The following is a 21393-nucleotide window of genomic DNA, read 5'->3' on the forward strand; positions in this document are numbered from 1 at the left end:
AAAAACAAAAAAACCCACTGCATATTACGCTCAGAAATAATTATTCCTCCTCCGCATGATTTTATTGCTCCCTGGAGCTAGTAATTAGTTATTGTACAAGTTACTGCTTTTTAAATTTTATTGAAACATTATTCAAATCAGTGTAAACCAGATAAATATTTTTGAAAAATTGAATTTCTGTTGATGTTTTATCGCAAACTGGCATTGTAATTTGTCTTTGTGTCCTCTGGGATTTTTGCATCAACATTGCCGTGAATGAGATTTGCACTTTAGTCGATTTATCTAGCTTGAACGAAGGTTGTAATATCATTTAAACCAGCAGAGAAAACCTTGGAGTGTTTGGTCAATACAAGTCGGGCCTTGACACAAACTTCCTTCTAGTATGAATACACGTGAGACCAAAACAGATACCTCAAATCGTCTGTCCCGTTGAAGTACAACGAAAATCGCAAAGGTTGTGTTTCTGGGATAGTTCCCCCTGTGGGTTTCGTTCGGATAAGTGCTACTTGGGATGGATGGAAGATTTAAATCACGCCGATACCTTCCAGCCTTTTTTCGCAAACTATCATAATTATACTACGCATATATATATTTGATGTTTCCCCTTCATCACCTAGACATTGCCCAACAGCATGAGCAAAACCACCGGAGAATTCATTCCACTTGTCATGGCGAGCTTGCGGCAAAAGAACGGCTACTGCATGAGTGACAACACTTAAAATGAAGAGTACCCACACAAAAGACTTCTTAAACTAACACAAAAGTTCTTGGCAGGATAAAACACTGGAGCCTTGAAACCCTATAAACTGGAGACAAGGGGATGCCTTGAGCAAAAGAGAAACATATTGCGTACTGGTTAAAATGTCCTCAGGATGGGCTGAAAGAATAAACACATTGTCAGCCAGGAAAGCTCCGCTTTGATTTGTTTGTACCCACTTCAAACGAGACAGCATCGAGAGAAATCCGCCGGGACAAAAGTGCATTTCTGACGGTTCCTCTCGCAGGATTCTTGAAAGCTGATGTGATAGGAGTCACATATTGGAAGCCATTTACCCACGTTTGGGGCTGCCATAATACTCCCGCCCGAGGATCCCCGAGTCGCAGCTCCCCACTTCAAGAAGTTTAGTCTTTGTTTGAATTGCGAATACACATTCGCAAAAGGACTAAAGCGTTTACTCCCAGAAACACGGACTTACCAGTTCATGTAAATCTGAAAGCATAGGAACGTTTGTCTTATTTGATCTAAAATAAATGCAGTAATACCTCGCCACTTTGCGGATCGGCTATTACGGATTGAACACACGCCGACTTGGATCCGGCAAATATAGTATATGAAAAGTTTATAGTGTAGGAAAAATCATATAAAAATGAAAATGTAAAACAAAAATGTCTACTTTTGGTATTCCAACTCCTACTAGTTAGGTTTAGGTTAGAACTTTATTTCATCCTGTATTTGGGAAAATTGTTGGTTGCAGTAGCAAGACATACACAAGACACACAAGACATTGTAGACCTAGGTAAAAAACTGGAGCCACACAGAGGAAGGGGAAACTTGCGCTGCCATCGCTCGCCATTTTGGAGTAAACTAATCGACCATTCGCTATATCAACAAGGACGAGGCTATAATTGGGAAGATGTCTTCCATGACTTTTGCTAAGATCGCAAAGAGGGTTGTTACATTTCCTCATAAGACTGTAAGCTGCGTTGGGTAGCCATGTTGATAGCCGAAAGAACAACATAGCCTTCGATACGAATATCGTCGCAACAAAGTACAGTTAAATCTTCATTTTATTCAGTCTCTTTACAATTGTTCATGTAGATGCAGGAATACTAAAGTAATGGTAATGGTTGAGTAAAATAATAGTACAGAGACCGTTTAAAGTCAGAATAATATTAAATAGACATCATAAAAACACCATCCCTACATCGTGGGTCTTCAAATATTGCGTCAGGTCCTTGAACATATCTACCGCCATAAACGACTTTACAGTTAGTACAACCTGTAAGTGTGTAACTCTCAAATTAAATGATGACTCTCCATCTTTTTTAAGCGTTAATTGTCAAGCACGATGACTCGCAGTTACTGGACCACATGATCAGCTGGTTGCCACTTTTCTCCAGGGGTAGTTGTGCACTCGTCAGGTTTCGACTTCAAATATCATACATGCCTTATTCATAACGCAGTCTAAAAAATGTATGAAATAATGGTTTGATGAATTCTACGTCGCTGCGCGCACATCACTGAACGCCTTGTCTCAAAGTACTCGCATGATTTGGTGTTCTGGCAACTGCAGCCATGTCAAATGAGTGCTGTCACTCCTCTTCTGGACAATGTGTGTGCACCAATTGTGGTATGTCTGGGGACTGTGTTCTCCCATAAATGCAGAAAATTGGGATTTAGCTTTGGCTTCTGGCAAATCTTTGGATTCACCATCGCACCATGTCCTTTCCTCTTGAATTCATCGCTCCGGGGTCATGCATTCAAAGCCTCACCTACTGCTGTGAAGTGTGAAAGCTCTCTGGATTTTAACAATGCCCACAGGAGACAACCCGGATCCCTATTAAGCCCCTGTCAGTTTCTACTTGTGACTTCCAACCCAAATAGGGTTCATTGCCTCATTATGGGAGAGAATACTACCACTCGCATGTTGAAGGGAAATTGACTTACAAAATGAAACGTGCAGGGTTAGAATTGACGATAAAAAGATTTTTAAAAATGTAGAAGCTTTTACTGTGGGAAGAAAAAGTAGAATCGTGTTGAAGATAGAATTTGTTCCCACTTTGCAGTCCTTAATTTATGATTTTGTCATTTGGAGAAGTCATAATGGATTAAAATGTGAAAAAAAGAACCACAAAAACAACTACTACTGCTCTTACCCGCGTCATTTCGGTTCTACAAACAGACAACACTATTTAACGCATTTCTGTAAAGGGATGCTTGTGGTGCTTTACTGGAGTGTCACACTTCAGGAATTATTTAAGCACATTTACTAAACCTTCTCTGCAACATACAAAAACAGTTTGGCCAGCACAACCCTTCACGTGAAAAAAAGGTAATGTACCCTATGACCCGTTGTCTTTTGGGTCCTGTCAAACCCAGTTAAACGTGCTTGCCACACATGCACACCTCATTGTCTACTGTCGTTTCCAATTGAATTCCCAGTATCTCCAAAGTGGGGTTTTGTAACTCCCCCATCTGGGTCCAGCTTACATCCTCCAGCTTGCATGTAAACCTGGACAATAGAGGCTTGGACAGGAAATGTCGCCAGGGAGTGCGACATTTTGTGGAAACGTAAAACTACAAATGACAGGTGGTCACGTAGGGTCAAAATCTTGCCTCTGAATCAGAGCGATATCAGTGATTTGCTTCTGAATAAAAAATGACCATGTTTATTTTGTCTGATGCTGTAAAGTGGGAACATGTTGAACAATGCGAACCATAAATTGGACTGAGAAATTTGTAGCTCTGTCTTTCCAAGGGCAGCGACATATGTCCAACATTTCCCACCAAAATCAACATCATTAATATAATCACGTAGTGCATATCAAGCATGTGAATTCTGTAAATATTTGTCCTATTCAGAGCAGACAGAAAATATGTGGAGTGTACAAGAAATGTCCTGATGTACTTTTGCACAATTTAAAAGCAACATCTTTCATCTGTACTAGATCTACGTTTTTCTGCGTCTGTATAAAAACAATAAAGGCTTCGAATTTTCCTTGAATTATTTCAGCCTTCCCCATGAGAACTAATTGCAATCTATCAAGAGAATCATATGAGATGTCTAAAATCCAATTTCACAGGTCACTAAAAAAATTGGCAAAAAAGGTGCAGGCTTTGCCAATACAAACATTGTGCTGCAAGTCTCAGATGTGAGGCAATTGCTCCATCCTGGAAAACTAGATCACACTTGGAGGTGGGGGTGGGAGAAGAAGGGCTAGTGGAAAACTGGTGACTGAAAAATTACGCAAGTCTAAGACCATTTCATATGGGGATAGATGAATGGGTGAAGCGCATCGGCCGCTGCTGGATAAGAGAACTGATGAAAAAGGCTGTCTGCATTCCACATTGAGAGGGATTTGTCATTTTTTTCTCTTCTACACAACGTGAATTGTTTGTATAATCAATTGAAATATGAGAGCTTTACAATAACAGCTCGAAATGGATTGAGCAGTGTTGCATGAATGAGGCCAAGCTGAATCCATTGTTTACTCATTGTTCTGATACTCACATGGATCATGGGGGTGCTGGAGCCCATCCCAGCTAATTATGAGACGTAGGCGTGGTACATGTGGAATTGGTTGCCAGCCAATCGTAGGGCACATGGTGATAAAAAACCAATCATGCACACATTGATACCTAGGGACAATTTTAAAGGTTTTCAAGCGTGTTTTTTGGGGCGTGGAAGGAAACTGGAGCACAACGAGAAAACCCACACAGGTACGGGGAGAACATGAAAACTCCACACGGGTTCCTGCACATCAATTTCATTTTCCACAGGAGTACCGCACACGTTAAAGTGGGTACACATATGAAACGTGTCATCAATACGTAAATTCTGGTTTGCTGTATATAGAATTTATTCTTGCATCATTTTAAGTATGGCTGGTAAATAATCTATTTCCTATTTTTTATGTGTTCGTAATGACAGACATGGATTAGTAGAAATCTATTCATTTTGGGATTGTGTTCATTTTTCTATTTATATTCGTAAATGAAAATTCAAGAACTGTAATGTTCAGCCTCCCAATGCCCTTTTAAACGCTTATTAATCTGAGTGTAGATAATTGATTTGTCAAGCCCTTTTCTGATACACTCATGTAATTCATTTCCCCAGTTTGACCAAAGTTTGTATTTTTGAAAAATCTCTATTATTGGAGTAATTTAGTGATTTAAGATCTAAGATCTGTGATCCGCAGCCTGAATAATGAACATTTTCTTGCAACAGATCCGTCTACATTGAAAAGCTCAGATTTGGTTTCACCAGGCATCCTTATCTCGTTATCCGTAATTAAGCTAATTTTGTGTTCTGATCCTCTTATCTCCACTCTCTTGCTGTATTGATTCTGCCTGATTGCTTGAGAATGTAATAAAATGAAGATGTTGAATGATATTGGCAACATCCAACTCTAGTTAACCTCTCCATTTCAATTTGGCCGCACGCAACGCCATTTAATCCTTGATAATAAATGAACGAATACGTGAAAGTAGGTCCATCTCACACGATCAAAAGATTTTTCTACATCTATATTAAAAATCTGACTTTTCCCCCATCATATCAATCTTTGTTTTTCTTGCAGTATAGTATTGCCCGAGCCTCCCAAATCTGGTTTATCATTCATTTATAGTACTGTTCCAAGCATAAAAGACTCAAACCTTTGGAAACAAAGTACACAAAACTTTTTGACGTAGAGGGCAAAATTGTTGTTTCAAAAAAAAAAGCCCTGTTTTGTGTGCATATGGCATTTGTATCCATGCAAGAATGAACCTTGTCTTGCCATTTTTGTATTATTTAGTAAGCTAGTCTCACTCATTGTAACACCCTCATCTCCTGACACCGGCTTTTCTGTAAAAAAAGAGGGCATTTTTATTTTGTCAGATAGAAATTGCCCTTTTGGGTTATTATGCACTCTTCTTCCACCTAAAAATTCCTGCTACTTTTTTAACGTCGATCCATCTGCCATTTGATTTTCTTTCCTTTCTTTCCTTTTCTGACCTTTACGCTCGTTCCGAATCTTTCCTCAAATGGTTCATACAGTATGTTCATATTTTCCCAAATTAGCAATGGATTCTTTTTCCTTAGCCTTCTTTGCCCGGAGCTACGTTACCACACAACTGTCAAATTGATTTTCTTACAACACTTGAAATCAACCTCAAATAGAGAAAACATGAATCTGTGCCTAGAGATGTATAGTGGCAGAATCTTGAAAAAAAACATCTGACTGTGAGCTCCATCAGCAAAATATAACCATGTTGGCGGAAAAATAACTACCGTATTTTCACAACTATACAGCATATCGTATTTTTAGCCGCAGTGTCAATAACGAGTGCTATTTCTGTATTTTAAACACACAAAGGACACACCGTTTTTATAGACGCAGCCAGGCATGGCAAAACATACCAGCTTAAACATGGTAACAACAGTAATTGGTGTTTTTTCATACCACTGTTGCATTTCAATAAAAAAAACAAGTTTACAATCTACAAACGAAACTAAACACTAAAGTGGGCATGTGGTATATAAAACGGATGACTAGATATTTCATAGACTAAGACGATCCATCACATTAAGTGTGATATGAACTAAATGAGTCAAACTTTATTTAATAATAAGGCAACCCAGTTTCTTTGATGACCCTTTTTCAGGCAAAATATACCCATTTTTTGCTTTCAGTAAAACCCTCAAAGAGCACCCAATCCACACACAGGCAATTGATCATTTGACATCTGTCCGCGGGTACCAACAGGACCATCCATCTTTTTGAGTGAGTTAAATGAACCCATTTTCCCTCTTGGATGATTTACCTCATGTTGGTGTTGACAAAGTAAGGAAACAGAGTACCTTTTGGATTGTAGTTTTCGAAAAAAATAATTACTGATTGAATTTTTATAATTTTATGTTGTTGCGGCAAGGTTTTGAAATAGTATGAGGCAAAAAATAAAAGACAGGGACATTGTTAAAGCTCCTCTAAAGCCATTTTGTTGACATAAATAAAGAGAAATAATAAATAAAATGTAATGCTATTCAGCTGTCTTGCATCCCAATTTTTATTAAGTCCCCAGAATGTCATTTTTCCAACTATATTTTAGTTCAAACTTTTAACACGTCTGTACAAAACACATGATTTTAGTTTCTCTCAAGGCGTTTGCACATTTCGGCCAAAATAAAACATCAACTGAGTGGTAGGAATAATCAATTCCCGTGAGAAAACACCATCCTCATCAACTTTTTAAATTGGATCTTCCTCTCTGTCTCGCATTAGTGTTTTTATGGCACTATTTCAATTAGACAAACATAGCCAGAAATAAACGATGCTCAGCGCTCCGAGGGATTACAGCTCTTCATGTGTGCTCTGATACAAAGCATCAAAGCACTGTGGAAGCGGAGCTCCCCCCCGCAAGCTAATCAATTTTGTTTATAGCTGGCAAAAGCACAGACATGTATAGTTTCGTACCAACATATAAGACCACAAATTGTCAGGTGGTCTATAGCCACAAGCACATTACAGTGCACTACTTTCTATAATAAGCAAAAGGGAAAGGTTCAAAGTATGCCTTGCATATGAACTGACGAATGTGTCAAATTAATGGGTATGTTTCTAAAGGTGGAATAGGAGTACCTTGATTTTATTTTTGCAAATGTTCAGGAAGACGTGATTAGAGAGGCAGTATAATTAAATTGTTGCCAAGGTTATGATTTTAGGGGCGTGACTGTGCTTTTCTTTTGTGCTTGTTTTAATAAAAATCAACATTAAAAGGGCCGCTATATGATTGATTTGATGTTGGCTAGATAGAAATTGAAAAAATGGTTTATACGTGTTGTGTAAGACATGAGAAAAACAGAAAACACTGCCATTATAAGCATCTTATTTTTTTCAAACCCACTGTGGTCCACTTCCTTTTCTGGCTTTTGAGATTGTCATAATTTAGCGGAATGGTGCACTCACAGTATTTTGTGTTTTATTTCTGTGTAACTCTCTGTTTGGCCATTTGTCCAAAATATTGCTGCTCGTCTCGCGGTGTAGAAATGTTATTTATAATATGAAATTTGAATCGGTGGTCTTATCAGGGTTAAAAAAGTCAGAGGGTAGATGTAAACGACTTAAGTGCACACTCACGGTAAGAAAGTTCTGAAGAACTTGGAAGTGCAGCTCACTCATATATCATGGGCAGTTGGCTTTAATGAAAGGCCAATTCCTTTAGACAGGAGGAGATGCCACTTGAATATCAATGTGTAGAGCGTATGCTAATGTGTTTTTGATGTCTTTATGATAGTGTTAATGATAATAATGCCAAATTATAATCATTATGTTTCAAAAGGCAAAAAGGTATTCTTCTCATTTTAAATTTTACAGGATTCTGATGCATTCATTTGATTCAATTTCCGAACCGCCTATCCTCACAAAGGTCACGGGGGGTGCTGGAGCCTACCCCAGTCGGGGCATACCCTGAATTGGTGGCCAGAAAATCGCAGAGGACAAGAAGACAAAGGATAACCAATCATAGTTAGGGGCTGCATATTTTTGGGATGTGGATGGAAACTGGAGTACCCGGAGAAAATCCATGCATGCAAAAAGGGAGGGAAAATAGTAGCAGGCTCTAGTCTGAAAAATAGGATGCTTGATCAACCCAAAGTAAAAAAACTAAGAAGGTAAACATGTGTTTATGGTCCTACTTAATGGTATGAAATTCCATTGAAGTAAAGAAAGGGCAACGTGAAAATACTTGGCTTAAGATACTCGTGACTTCTAGGTAGGCAGGGTAGTAATTGGCGTGTATTGAATTTATTCATGTGAAGTCTGGCGTAGGCTAAGGAATAAAATTATGGCAGGAGCAGTTTTAGTTAAAAGTCTATGCACATCCTTTTTAACAAGGATAATCCAAGCAAGAGCAGAAAAGAGTAGCAAATGTGTCAAATAGTTTGGTTGGGTGGTCATCAAAAGTGCTGCAGTTTTTCCGCAATGACTTCCTTTTTCTCCATTTGAATTGCAAATGTGGTGGACCCTCAGATCACGTTTAATCTGCAATGTATTTGGAAAAGTCTTTAGGTTTTACAATGATTAATGGACGTTTATGCGAGTGTCAAGTTAGAATGAATTATCTCATGCACAGAGTATAAAATGTGGGCTTAAAAACAAAACTGGTTCACAAGACAGAATTATAATTCAGCTATTATCATCTAATTAAAAAAAATAAAGTAATGTTTTTAAAAAATATATTTGTCTTGATAAAAAACGACTTAGACATTGAATGAATCCCATTTGTTGATGACACTTTGACTAGCCAGATGAAAAATGAATGGCTTCTTGCCATTAAAAAAACTTTTTTGCATCAAAATTAGGAGAAGTATTTTTTTAACAAGAGTTTTAGTGCAGTTATTGCTGACAGTGGACATTTCTCCTCTGTGTTTTTAATCTTTTTGCTCGATCTTGGGTGTTTATTCATGTAGGTTGTCCTCCGGGATCCTATTAACAATGACTAAAACACGCAAACGCACACACACGCAATGAAGACCCAATTAAAAATGATTAACATACACCAAGTAAGCACATGGACACAGCTTGGTACACAAAATAGGGAGCTCAGTTTTGACTGTTTTGCATAATTATCTACCGTGCACAAAATGCACTTTAACATACAAATGCATTAAACTATGCACAATGTTCATGTTTGTTGAATTTGGTGCCTTTTTTAATATTAAATAAAAATAAAGATCAATTTAATAGAATCAAATTCAAAATGGCTGTCTTTAAAAATTCACTGCAGTTATTCATATAAAGTGCAAGTCTGATACTTTGCAGTTTAAAAGGGAGATAAATAAAATTTAGGTTAGGTTAGAACTTTATTTCATCCTGTATTCGGGAAATTTCTTGGTTGCAGTAGCAAGACAGACACAGAAGACATAGTAGACCTAGGTAAAAAAATGGAGCCACATAGAGGAAGTCCACAAGGTGGTGATGATGGTGATAATCACTGGTTTTTGTGTTAATGTTAATTTTTGTGTAAGAGTAGTATAAAAAGGTCTGTCAAATGTTTAGATTGGACTCATGTACCTGTTCTGAAAACAAATCGGACTATCGTTCCTGCACTTATTTTACTAGTACTTAATAATATTTATTCTATACTTTGATTTATTTGTATTACAGTATATGTCGAGGCTGAGGTGACAAGTGAATTTCAGCCACAGGCGATGAATATAAAGGACTACTATTGGATACTAAACTTGACTGGCAGCACTAAAGAAGAAACACGACCCAAAGGTTCAAAACGTGCCACACTGGTTTTGATTTCGTACGAATTAAACAGAGCGGTGTGTGATAAAATATTAAAGTAGTCATTCCTGTTCAGAAAACATGATCTTGATACATTCACACCTGCAATAATGTTTTCCTTATTCATAGAAAGGTGCAAAGATACGGCGATTGGGTACATTTCGTTGGGAATTCCATTTGGATTGATATTGGCTGTTTGAGAAGCAGCAATCATCTTTCAATTTATGACTACTGCACGGAACGATGCAAAAGAGACATGAAATACATTAACACAGGGTGCAGTTTTGTGGAAGCAAAATAAATTATTTTCCACCAAAAAAAAAACGCAGGGAGAAGATCCACTCTTGGGTATGAGTAATATTACCAGGCATGAATATGGAAGAGCAGATGAAAGCTGTGGCATGAACCCAGGATGAGTGATTATTCTTAGGCACAAACAGGTTACAAGACTAGTTGTATGGGACTGATTGGAAAAAGTATTTCGATATTGCGGAAAATCTGCAGCAATTTAAAAGGTGAGAGAGGGAGTTAAATTTAAAAAGAAAGGATTGTGCGGGGGAATAACCTACAGGGAGGGAAATAATGCAAGCTAGTGAAATAAAGTCAAATGAAAATCATTGTTTATGGGCAGCACACACATCACTACTGGGTGTTCTAATCATGTGTTGCGGAGCGTGTTAAAACAACTAGTATTTAATTTGATATTTGGTGCTAGAGTGGTTAGCACGTGGGCCAGACAGTTGAAGTTAGAAGGTTCAGCCTTCCTGTGTGGAGATTGAATGTTTTTCCTATGCCTCAATTTTCTTATTATTCTCGGTTTGACTGATTTGGATGGGCGAGGTTGTGTGGCACATACGCGGGTCATTAGAGCGCAGTATTTAAGGACACTAGTCACCGTTAGCTGTTGTCAGACTATTGCCTTACTTAACGCTACGTGCGACATACGTCTACTTGGAGTTCTCCTGCCTACATACGGTTGTATTTTTGTCTTCAGGTTTACTCCCGCATTCCAAAAACATGAACTGTACACTGGAAATTGTTCCTAGGTGTAAAAGTCAGTAAGGTTGATTGTACATGTTTGCGCTCTGCTAATAGTGGGCAACTAGTTCAGGGTCCGGTATCCCGGTGAGGATAATCGGGAAAGATAATGAATCAATAAAAGCATTACACATCTGAATTAAGGTGTAAATAGGAATATGCTGTCAACTTGATCATTCTAATGCTTTGAAACGGTACTAACTGAATGAATACATGACTACTACTTATTTATCATGTTGACTACCTACCCTCTTCCAAATAGTAAGACAAAAATGTATATAAATCAATAATGCTTTGCTTTTTAAACAATAGATAATTTTATAATTGATCATTAATCATTCTCAAATTCCAAGGATCTAGATCAGTGGTTTTTAACCTTGTTGGAGCTAACAGATTCAGGGTTAGGGTTAGGATCGAACCCAGGTTAAGAACCACTGATCCAGATGTTGGGTGGTGTGTACGCTAATATTTGCAGGCCTGCTGCGGATTGCATTATCATGTTGCCCCGGTCTTTGGCTTCCCAAGGAATCCCTAAAGAATCCATCGCAACGCTGCAGATACATAAATCAGTCAGCCATGTAAAGCCACTGAAGGGAGAACATTCTGTTACTGTGAGCCATGCAAACACAAAAACTCAATTTGTCATCAAAACATTCAGTCAATCATCTCGAAAAAAGAAGCCTACAGTCCCAAGATAAACAAGTAAAGTCAGGCAAGGCTTCAAATGTGACAAATGTACATTTCAAAATCGGGTGCCAGGCACTAGACAAAACCCTAAGGATGTTTTTACTACCCTTTTTGGGCTATTACAACTTGCAAGCTAGACAGTATTTTAGCACTTGACTCAAGGCCAGAAAAACATTTTCCTGTTTAGTGGAATGCTGACCTGTCCAAGCAATCTTTTTAACACGACAACAAAAATATTACAGGTAAATTTTGCACAGCATGGGTGCGGAGCGGTTAACCCTCGCTGGTCGGAGGGTAACTGCGAAGCACTTCCTCTCACTCTATGACTTTCGTGCATGAGACAATGGGTTCACTTATAAAAAAGTATCACCAGTAAAATCCAAACGGCCTTTATTGTCATTGTAAGAGAAGATACGAGATTGTGCCATCTCCAATGAAGTCCAATGAACAAGTATAAAATAAACGATATAGTGACGTTTCGATACGATGCTCAGTATCGGTCGGTGCTCAATACGGCTATTTTTGATCACAAAATCAGATCCGATTCAACAATTGCATGTGTTTTCAGTACCATTGTGGTATTTGGCTAAAAAGGGTAACAATAAAATGTCAGACAATAATTACTATGACGAGAAGACTAAACATTTATGTTTTAACCATTACTGTATGTAAGGAATTTCCAGGAGCGATTACGAAAATGTACAGTACATTTTACCATTTTTTTTTTAATATGAATTATTCACATTCATTTGTTGATCATCTGTGCTGCTTATGTAAGGGTTAATGGGGGAGCTGGAGCCTTCTACGAGCTGACTATGGGTTGGCGTCAAACCCGGAGCACAGATGGCATGTGATTATAATCCCATCACCCCTACAACATTCCAATCCTCATAGACGCTGTGATTATTGCAAAGATAACACATGGCAATTTAGTATAAGCTTCTTTAATTTAAGATTTGGAAAAACGATAACTACCGAGGCATATAGAAAAGGCTTCCCATCTGATATCGAGCCATTATAGCTCACATGAAGGCAAAAGTCTTATCTGTCTCATTATTAAGCTGAATCATACTATTAACACACTATTTTATGCATTACTCAGTATGTGTGACAGTAATTTGATTTTTTTTTTAACATGAACATTTTTGCATTATTCATTCATGTAAACTTATAAAATGTAGTTAGTGTAATATGAATGAATATTTGTATATTTTTGACAACCATGTATAAATAAGTAAATAGTTTTGATGACCTTTTTTGTTCTTACATATGTATTTACAAATATATAAAATCAGCAAATATTCAATATATACATCTAATGGCTTTTCGTTCATGGTGTATTATGGGAAAAATATCCTGAAAGTAGATGCTTTTAGACTACAATGTAAAATTGATGCTCCGACGAGCCCATATAAGGACAGTAAAACTGTTATGACCTACAGCAAAACATCCTAATACATTCAGAATATTCAAATCTATTTTGTATTCGGAGTGTGAAGCGATCTTGGTTGTTTGATAAATGTCGCCAAAGTAGTGAACAAACCGTAACGGTCGATGCGCTTTGAGAAATGGCCATCAATCTTTCAGCTACTACCTTAACGGCATTGAGTTTCCCTCAAAGAGACATTGTTTAACAGTGTGTCTTTGTGTTCATGTGTTCATTGTGATGAAGACATATGCTACAATGCAGACTGCAGATCTAAGTTTTTTTTTTTTTTATAAACCCACCGGGGATTGAACACTCGACCTATGTGTGTGTGTGTGTGTGTGTATGCATGTGTGTATGTGTGTATGTATGTATATACATATGTATATATGTATATATATATATACATATATACATATAAATATACATATATATATACACACACACATATATACATATACATCTATATATATATATATATGTATATATATATACATATATATACACATATATACACATATACACATACATATATATGTGTATATATACACATATATACATACATATATATATATATATATATATATATATATATATATATATATACACATACATACATACATACATACATACATATACATACATATGTATATAAATAACATCTTTGTACAAGGTACTACTTTATAATTTCCACTTTCATCAATTTGCCCTGCAATTTTTCAGTACTCTTCACTTCATCTATCTCATCTTGACTTCCATTCCCCTTTGTTCTTCTTGTCCTTTCTTTCAGATGGCATAGCCTATTTTTATTTGGTTCTTTTTCTTTTCTGGTTTTCTTCCCCCACCATCACATCCAAAGTCAAGACTCTGAGACAAGAGCTTTGTGCTTAGAGAGAGAAGTCTTGTCATTGGCAATTTGGAGCACAAAGCTCTTGTCTTTGTAGAACCACAACTTTTGTGGTTCAATTGTTTTTTGTTCACCTTTTATCACCCACTCCAGGCATGTTCAGAGACATTTCAAGGCAGACACTCAAGGCCCAAATATCTTTTCTTTGGTGTTATATGTTTCATTGTTGTCTCTTGAAATTGGGAGGAAATTAAAATGAACAAAAATTGCCAGTGATTCCTCATGGAATGTCTGCCCCACAGCATTTATTTTCAACGATAAAACATGAAGAAAAACCATAATATATTACATATTTATGTTGAAAAAAATTTAACTGTTGAAATAACTGGAATACAGCCAATTTAACCTGTCAAAATTATTCAATGTATGTAGTACGATGTGTTTGGCTTGAGGGGAGAAAAGACTGATCATGTAATAAACAAGTCCGATAAAAAGGGGAAAAAGTTGGATCGTTAAATTGGGCTGCTTAGGAAGCACTTAACATACATTGCCATTAAAAAAAAAATCAGTTGATATAAAAAGCACGTGCCTTTTCGGTTAAAGATTTACTGTGTATACTCTCAAAGAGAAGTAATGGAATCCGTCTGCCTCTTAAAAGGTGGCCATATAAACAACTGGCTGTTTATTGAAAACATCTGCAAGGATGTTGGAAAGAGTATCAGAACAAGATGGAAGTCAAGCTGCATTCATGCCATGTGAGGGCAAATCAAGCGGTAAAACATGCTCAGCCCTGCTGAAAACACAATGATCTTTTTTCCTCAATATGTTCTAAATTAGCCTCAAGATGAAACCTAATTAAACAGGTCTGGCTGGGACACAAGGAAGATAATGACTACAAGAGGAATGTGTTCCAGACACTTTTTTTCAGTTTCAGTTGACATGCTGGAGAATCTAAGTAAACAATGAATGCCTGAATTGATTTTGGTATTGGTATCGTTACAATTTCCATCCTCACCATAATAAACTCATCAATTTTAATCTTCTTTGAAGGAGATCGTCTATCACCCGACTGCCTGATTTTACATAAAGATCACTGGCAATTTTTGTGTGTGTAATTTAATGAATTGATGATAAAGGATGGCCAAGTTAATCAAATTAGATGATGTGACAGAAAAGGACCAGCAAATTTACACTCCCTCTAATTTGTATAGCACTTGGCCTCGAGTGATATTTCGCCGACGAATGTTCACCGCCGTTTTGGATGGATGAAAAGTGTCATTACACAGTGTAGTGTGACCAAGACTTTCTTAACCCCCCCGTCTCCGTTTACGAGTGAACCGCCGTTATGACACTAAGCAACAGGCAATGTTCGGAAGATGTGTAGTCAGCTATATACCGGAGATTTCTGTGACAGTAAAGTAGAGTTGCATCTGTGTGATTTTTTTTCCCCTCAAGGTTATGGAGTTCAGCGATAGAATTCAATTAAAGTAAGTACTAGGTCTTGGGGTGAATCTGTAATGTACATGTTTTGCTGGTGTAGCTCATTTCATAATGACTTACTGTAACAATGGGGTTCAAGGGTCATAATAATAGTGACCGTACAGAGGAATGGTGGTTTACATTATTAATAAATAGAGCATATACTTTGCGCCCTATGGATATTATTTGTGGAGCTGTAAGTGTATAAATCATGTGCGGAATAGAAGTTATTTACATTTTAAGTTGTTTAGAATATTGAAGGGGATGTGAAAATAAGGGGAAAATGATTGAATTCCACAGCAGAGCATGAAACATAAATGTGTTTGATTTGGATTCTGCATGCATCATTGATTATCCTCATTCTAGCCTTCATTTTAACACACACACACACACACACACACACTGAAAGTATCTCCCGATTGTAACACATGGTTGAACAGGCAGAAAGTACATTTTCTCTTTGGAGAATATGCTGCCGGCTGTGACAACTAAATCAAGTCAAGGTTTACCACTTTTGTGAACGCAGTTTGACAACAAATGCGTGTACACAGTCCATTTCGCCCATCAAGGTCAAATTTCAACCACGGAATTTAGTTAAACACGCTGCTGGTTACAAAGGTATTTTTTAGAAGCCAAGAGCAAGACTTGGGCCACAGGAATACTGTACAGGAATCTGTACCTCTACTTACAAACGTCTCTACATACGAAATATTCAGGTTACGAAACGCATCAATTGGAAAATTTTGTTTCTGAATACGGAAAAAAAATCAAGTTAAGAAAGTTTCTAATATTTAAACTCCTGAAACAGAAATACACTTGTAGCACCCTGTAATTTGTTTTAAAATTCACGTGATGAGAGTTGCTGTCCCTTTGCCTCTCCAAACACCTCCAATTGTCTAAAAACAAAATTGTATCTTCACAATGATTTTGGGGTGCCTACAACCCTCGTTCTAACACGGTGTTTTGTGAGTTTTTCTGAGTGTGCTCAATGCGACTTTAGTCTTAGTTTTTCATTATGGGCACAGATAATTTTATTTTTCATTAGCTTCACAATCATTAACGTGTTTTTACGACCAAACCAGGCTTGTCATCTTTATTCTCTCGGTGACCAGCAGCGAAAAGTGACCAAAATTTTGTGCAAGTAGATGACTGTCAAGCCAGAACAATAAATAAAACATGACAATAAGCAGATTCACGCAAATATTTTATGCAATACACCGATGGCACGATTGAAACTTCAACCCTCAAGTTACCATAGAAACGTCTCTGCCGCAAAATTCCCACGAGTTGTATTAGTCTCTGTCACCTTTTCATTTTTGAAGATTAAAACAACTTTAGGGGGTACCTGAAGTGACAAGGAATTCTAATTTTACCCGTTTTTCAATCAGATCACTTTTTCCCCAGACATGTTGATGTTTTCTCTGTATAGAATGTGAGCAGCGATGACAAACAGCATCACACGCGCGTTTCTCACGTCAAATTATTTCATGTGGCAGTATCACAATAGCAAACTGCCAATGGGAACCCCCTTATTAGTCCTCATGTGCTCACTTCTCTTTGTCTCATACAAGTATGATACATCTGCGGAAACACAGAATGCCACATGAGTGTCTATATAAGCACATGGGAATGGGAGACTTGGCCGTAGGCTGTGTTTGGATGGTCGACTTTGTGGTTGTGTCATGGGACCTGCAGCCAAGACCACGTTTTAGACATTCGGGTAATGAGAGACGCAGAGCTGTCATCTGACTCACACCTGAGAGTGTGTTAGCTAGGATGGCAAGGGCCCTGGCAGCCCTGCATATGTTATAATCTTCTACAAGGAACCCCGGTCCCCTGTCAGAAAGAGTTTTGACTCAACCCTCCAGCAGAACTTTGCCTACATCCTGAGGGGAGGCGGGGGACATTGAAGAGCCATATTATCAGGGCTCCAGCTTGGTTTCCTTGAGGCCATCTTTGATTTGGGGTGTTAGGAGTCTAGGGCCTCCTCTACCCTGGTCCTTTTCTTGCTATTCCCTTTTGTTTGCTACTCTCTCTGTGCCTGCAGGCAAACCTGCAAACCATCCCCACCTGCAGTATTGGAAGTTAGTCCAGTGCTCTACACTTTGCCAGATCGTCCCTTAACCATAATTGGCTATGCCGTATCTTGGCGAATCAAACTACCAACTATTGCTTTCCAGGTCATAACACTCATATTTATTTTTCTGCAGAACTCTGAACTCTGTCCAGCTATGTCCACCACTATGACCACCTTGAACCCCAACCCGCCTCTCTATTAATGTCCCAGATTTTTAGTTCATCTAATCCATAGACCTTTTCTTGTGAAAAAAAGAAAAGCGGTACGGTACAACGGTTAGCACGTGCGCCTCACAGTTCTTAGATCGTGGGTTCAGTCCCCAACCATCCTGTGTTAAGTTTGCAAGCATTGGCAAGCATTGCATTCAGACAGCCAGCCTCACTCTGTGTGGGAATTGACAATAATGTCCACACTACACTTTGACTGTCCAGTGTAAATAGACAATTAGGATTGATTTATCAATGCCGTTTAAGTGTGAGTAACCAGTGACAATCCCTACAGCACAGGGGGCAAACAGGCCCAATCACTGACGACAAACCAGATGAATCAGATTAACCCTTTCCAAGTATAACAAGATGAATTTGTGAGAGAATGTGGGTTCCTCAAAATGTGCATTCTCTGCTATTGATATTTTCCCAAAGGAAACTGCCAGTTCATCAAAAGTGTCCCACATTTTAGCGAGCTAGGAACACTACGTTAGATTAATCTTTGATGACAATTGCTCGATTTTCAACATTCCACAGCCATTCTGAATAAGAATAAAAGACAATTCATATGTATCCTCCTTGTGATTTCTGGGCTAGATGTGTTTTGAAAATAATTGTGGTGGCAAGACTTGATAGGGATTATAATGGGGAATATTAGTTATGCAATCGTGAAGTCATTGCAAAGTGTTTTTCTTTGATTGCCTTCTAACGATGTGCTTATCTTTTAATTTTGTAATATTCCAAAAGGGATTTTAAATGATGTCTTTTGACAGTAATTACAGTCTGTCATTGCATATGTGATTGAGAATCCAGTGATTCTCTACTTAAGAGTTGTTTCTAGGCAACAGTTTGAATGTGTCGTTACAATGACTATACAGTATTTTTCCTCCCTTCAAAGTGGCTGCCAGACTGATCCCAATTAGCAGTTGCCACGGCAATGCCATTCCGTATTTTCTATAATATTAACTGACATATTGAAACCAATTAATGCTCATCATTTACCCAGTTTCCAGTTTGTAGTTTATCCTCCTGCAGAGTGGACATTTAAAAACCTTGCATTAAATCTCACCCAAATGGACAGAATCCACATATCCTATGGAACACAAGTACCCACAGTCGAGGAGGAAAGTAACTGCGTCAAAGTATAGGCTTTAAATCTTCAAATTTATTACGCAATGTTACCTTCCCTGTTCAATTAATTATGAGCTCAATAATCAATTCCCTGCAGCGAACCAGACTACTTTAATTTTGTTTTTTTAATGAATGCAAACATTACATGGAATCGCTGATGTTAGAAAAACAATTTGACTTGCAATGTGAATGCAATGCATGTGAAAATTAACAGACCGTATTTTCTGGACTGAAAGTTGCACCGTTGTTATAGTTTGGCCGGACCTAAGACTTATTTTCAAGTGCGACTTATTATTTTCACCCTGACCACCACCGACGTATGTTTTTAAGGCTATAGTTATATGGGGGAAAATATACTGGCCTTTAGTTTACGGCAACATTGTTTTCTGACAGTAACGACCTGACACACAGAACGCGCACAAAGAAATATCCTTGCGTGGGTGAAGAGTTTTCAACATGTTGCATGATAGTTGCATTGGGTTGCATCAATTCTACACTCAACTTTGACCATGGCAGTGTTGCATGATGTAAAAAATGAAATAAACTAAAATAAACAAATAATGGGACCATAAAATTTAAAAGGTATGATGACATAAAGCTCACGGACCGTATTAACATGCAGAGAAATCAAAGCGCAGAAGTGCGTTTCAGGATTAAAATTGGCCATTACTTTTCTTTTCTACTATGCCTGCAACATATCACAAAAGAAATAATGAGCACGCCCGTCTAGATTGTGGTGAAGTTTGCTCCCCTCCTGTATCCTTTGAGGGTGGTAGGTCAGCCATTTCTTTTGGTCTATGGGCTCTTTTTACCACATGACTAACACTGGGTTTAATAATAACACAGTGAATATTAGGCTAAAAACTATTTTTTTAACAGGTGATTAATCTTAACACTGTGCCCTGATGCACATCATTAGCACTAGTTGCGCACTCATCCTAGCCTCTCATATCCAAATGATTTTCGTCTTCCCCTTTTACGTCGTATCGGATATAGAGTATAATTTGACACCCATGTGACATGACTAATTTACTAAATTTGAATGTTCATTTTTCACTTAAAAGGACACAGTGAAGAAAGTGGGTTTTATCTTTATATATAGAAGTTGTTATGCATGTCTATTTGAATATCTGGTACTGAGTTATTGTGAAAAACAGCTTGCTGCGCAAGCTTTCCCATTGGATGCAATTAAATCTCTGCAGAAGATGAACTCACAATGAGCTGATGAAAAGTGTAATCCCACGACTTGTGCAATAGAGAGAAATGCAAATTATAGGCTATTGTGTAAGTCCTGTGTGATGTAATTGCAATTAGGCCCGACAACTTCTGAGCGTAATGAACATAAACATTCTCATACTTCCTGGCTACTGAAACTTGATGACAAATCAAAATACAAACATGGCTCCATTTCTGTCATCATCTATCTTTCCCCGTACTTCAAGAATGACCTGTTTTAACGTCATAAATTTGGATTAGGGAATATAGCCACACAAACATACATGAATAAATAATAAAAATTTAATCCCCCAGACTTTTTTTTGAGACCGTCTTCATGAGGCTGCAGAATTAGCCGGCATGTTATGGCAGATGCCTAATACAATTTATTTTCATACATTTGTTTACCAACAGTGCACCAATGTGTTGACTGTATAATTTATGTAGGTGGAGTCGCATTCCTTAAGGACCATTAAGTTTCTTGGATGACATACTTTAATATAGCGGACTCGAACTGACAGGATAAACCTTCAAGAGAGCAGCTTTTAAGATTTCATGTGCAGTATAAATGCACATGGACAGATTGGATTTCTTCACCGAGCATCCTTGTCAAATTCATTTATACAGGAAGGTTAAGGGAATATTTGAAAGAATGTATTCAAAGGAGGCCACCATTAAAATTTTAAGAGGAATTATTTCCATGGTCAAAATAAAAAATACTACCCAGAGAAACATGCGAGCTCAACCAAAGTCGGAACCCACCAGGGATCGAACCCTCTGTATCCGAACTGTGAAGTGGAAGTGATAAACCACTCTTCCATCGTCCCCCCTCAACCCTAAAATGACCTCTTTTTTTCTATCGACGGGAAAGGGGCTGCAATTTGACTGTTGCCTTGGACTTAATAGGTAGCATTTTTCCCAAGTTGGTGGGCTTTGCATCTGGTTGGTTTGACGAGGACCGATTGTGACAGGGTGGCTGGAGGACCTGAGGATAGAGTCGGGACTCATATGGGTAGAAGGACGTGTCTGCCAAATCGCTCTTTCTGTAACTGTCTATGTTCTTCAAAATGTTAAGGTCTTTTTTACACTAGGGTCCCGCAGCAAAGCCCAAGACAAAGACAGGCAAGGAAGTGAAGAGCGGCGACACGAGCAAGCCTGTTTACTATTCCTGAGCACGAATGCATTTATTTTTCATTGTTGCTTAGGAAAGCATGTCTCATCGGTGATAAGCGTTTTACCAGTTTCCGTGATAACACGGATCATTTAAACTGCACTTCCAAACAAAAGCACATTG

General features: G+C 38.0%; 1 protein-coding gene across 6 annotated transcripts in view; it reads right to left on the bottom strand.

Moving 5' to 3' along the window:
- Positions 1–21393, bottom strand: part of LOC144082976 (uncharacterized) — a 140228-nt gene that overhangs the window by 22296 nt on the left and 96539 nt on the right. The window lies entirely within an intron of this gene.

This window comes from Stigmatopora argus, chromosome 9 (assembly GCF_051989625.1).
Source record: "Stigmatopora argus isolate UIUO_Sarg chromosome 9, RoL_Sarg_1.0, whole genome shotgun sequence".
Taxonomy (NCBI): Eukaryota; Metazoa; Chordata; class Actinopteri; order Syngnathiformes; family Syngnathidae; genus Stigmatopora; species Stigmatopora argus.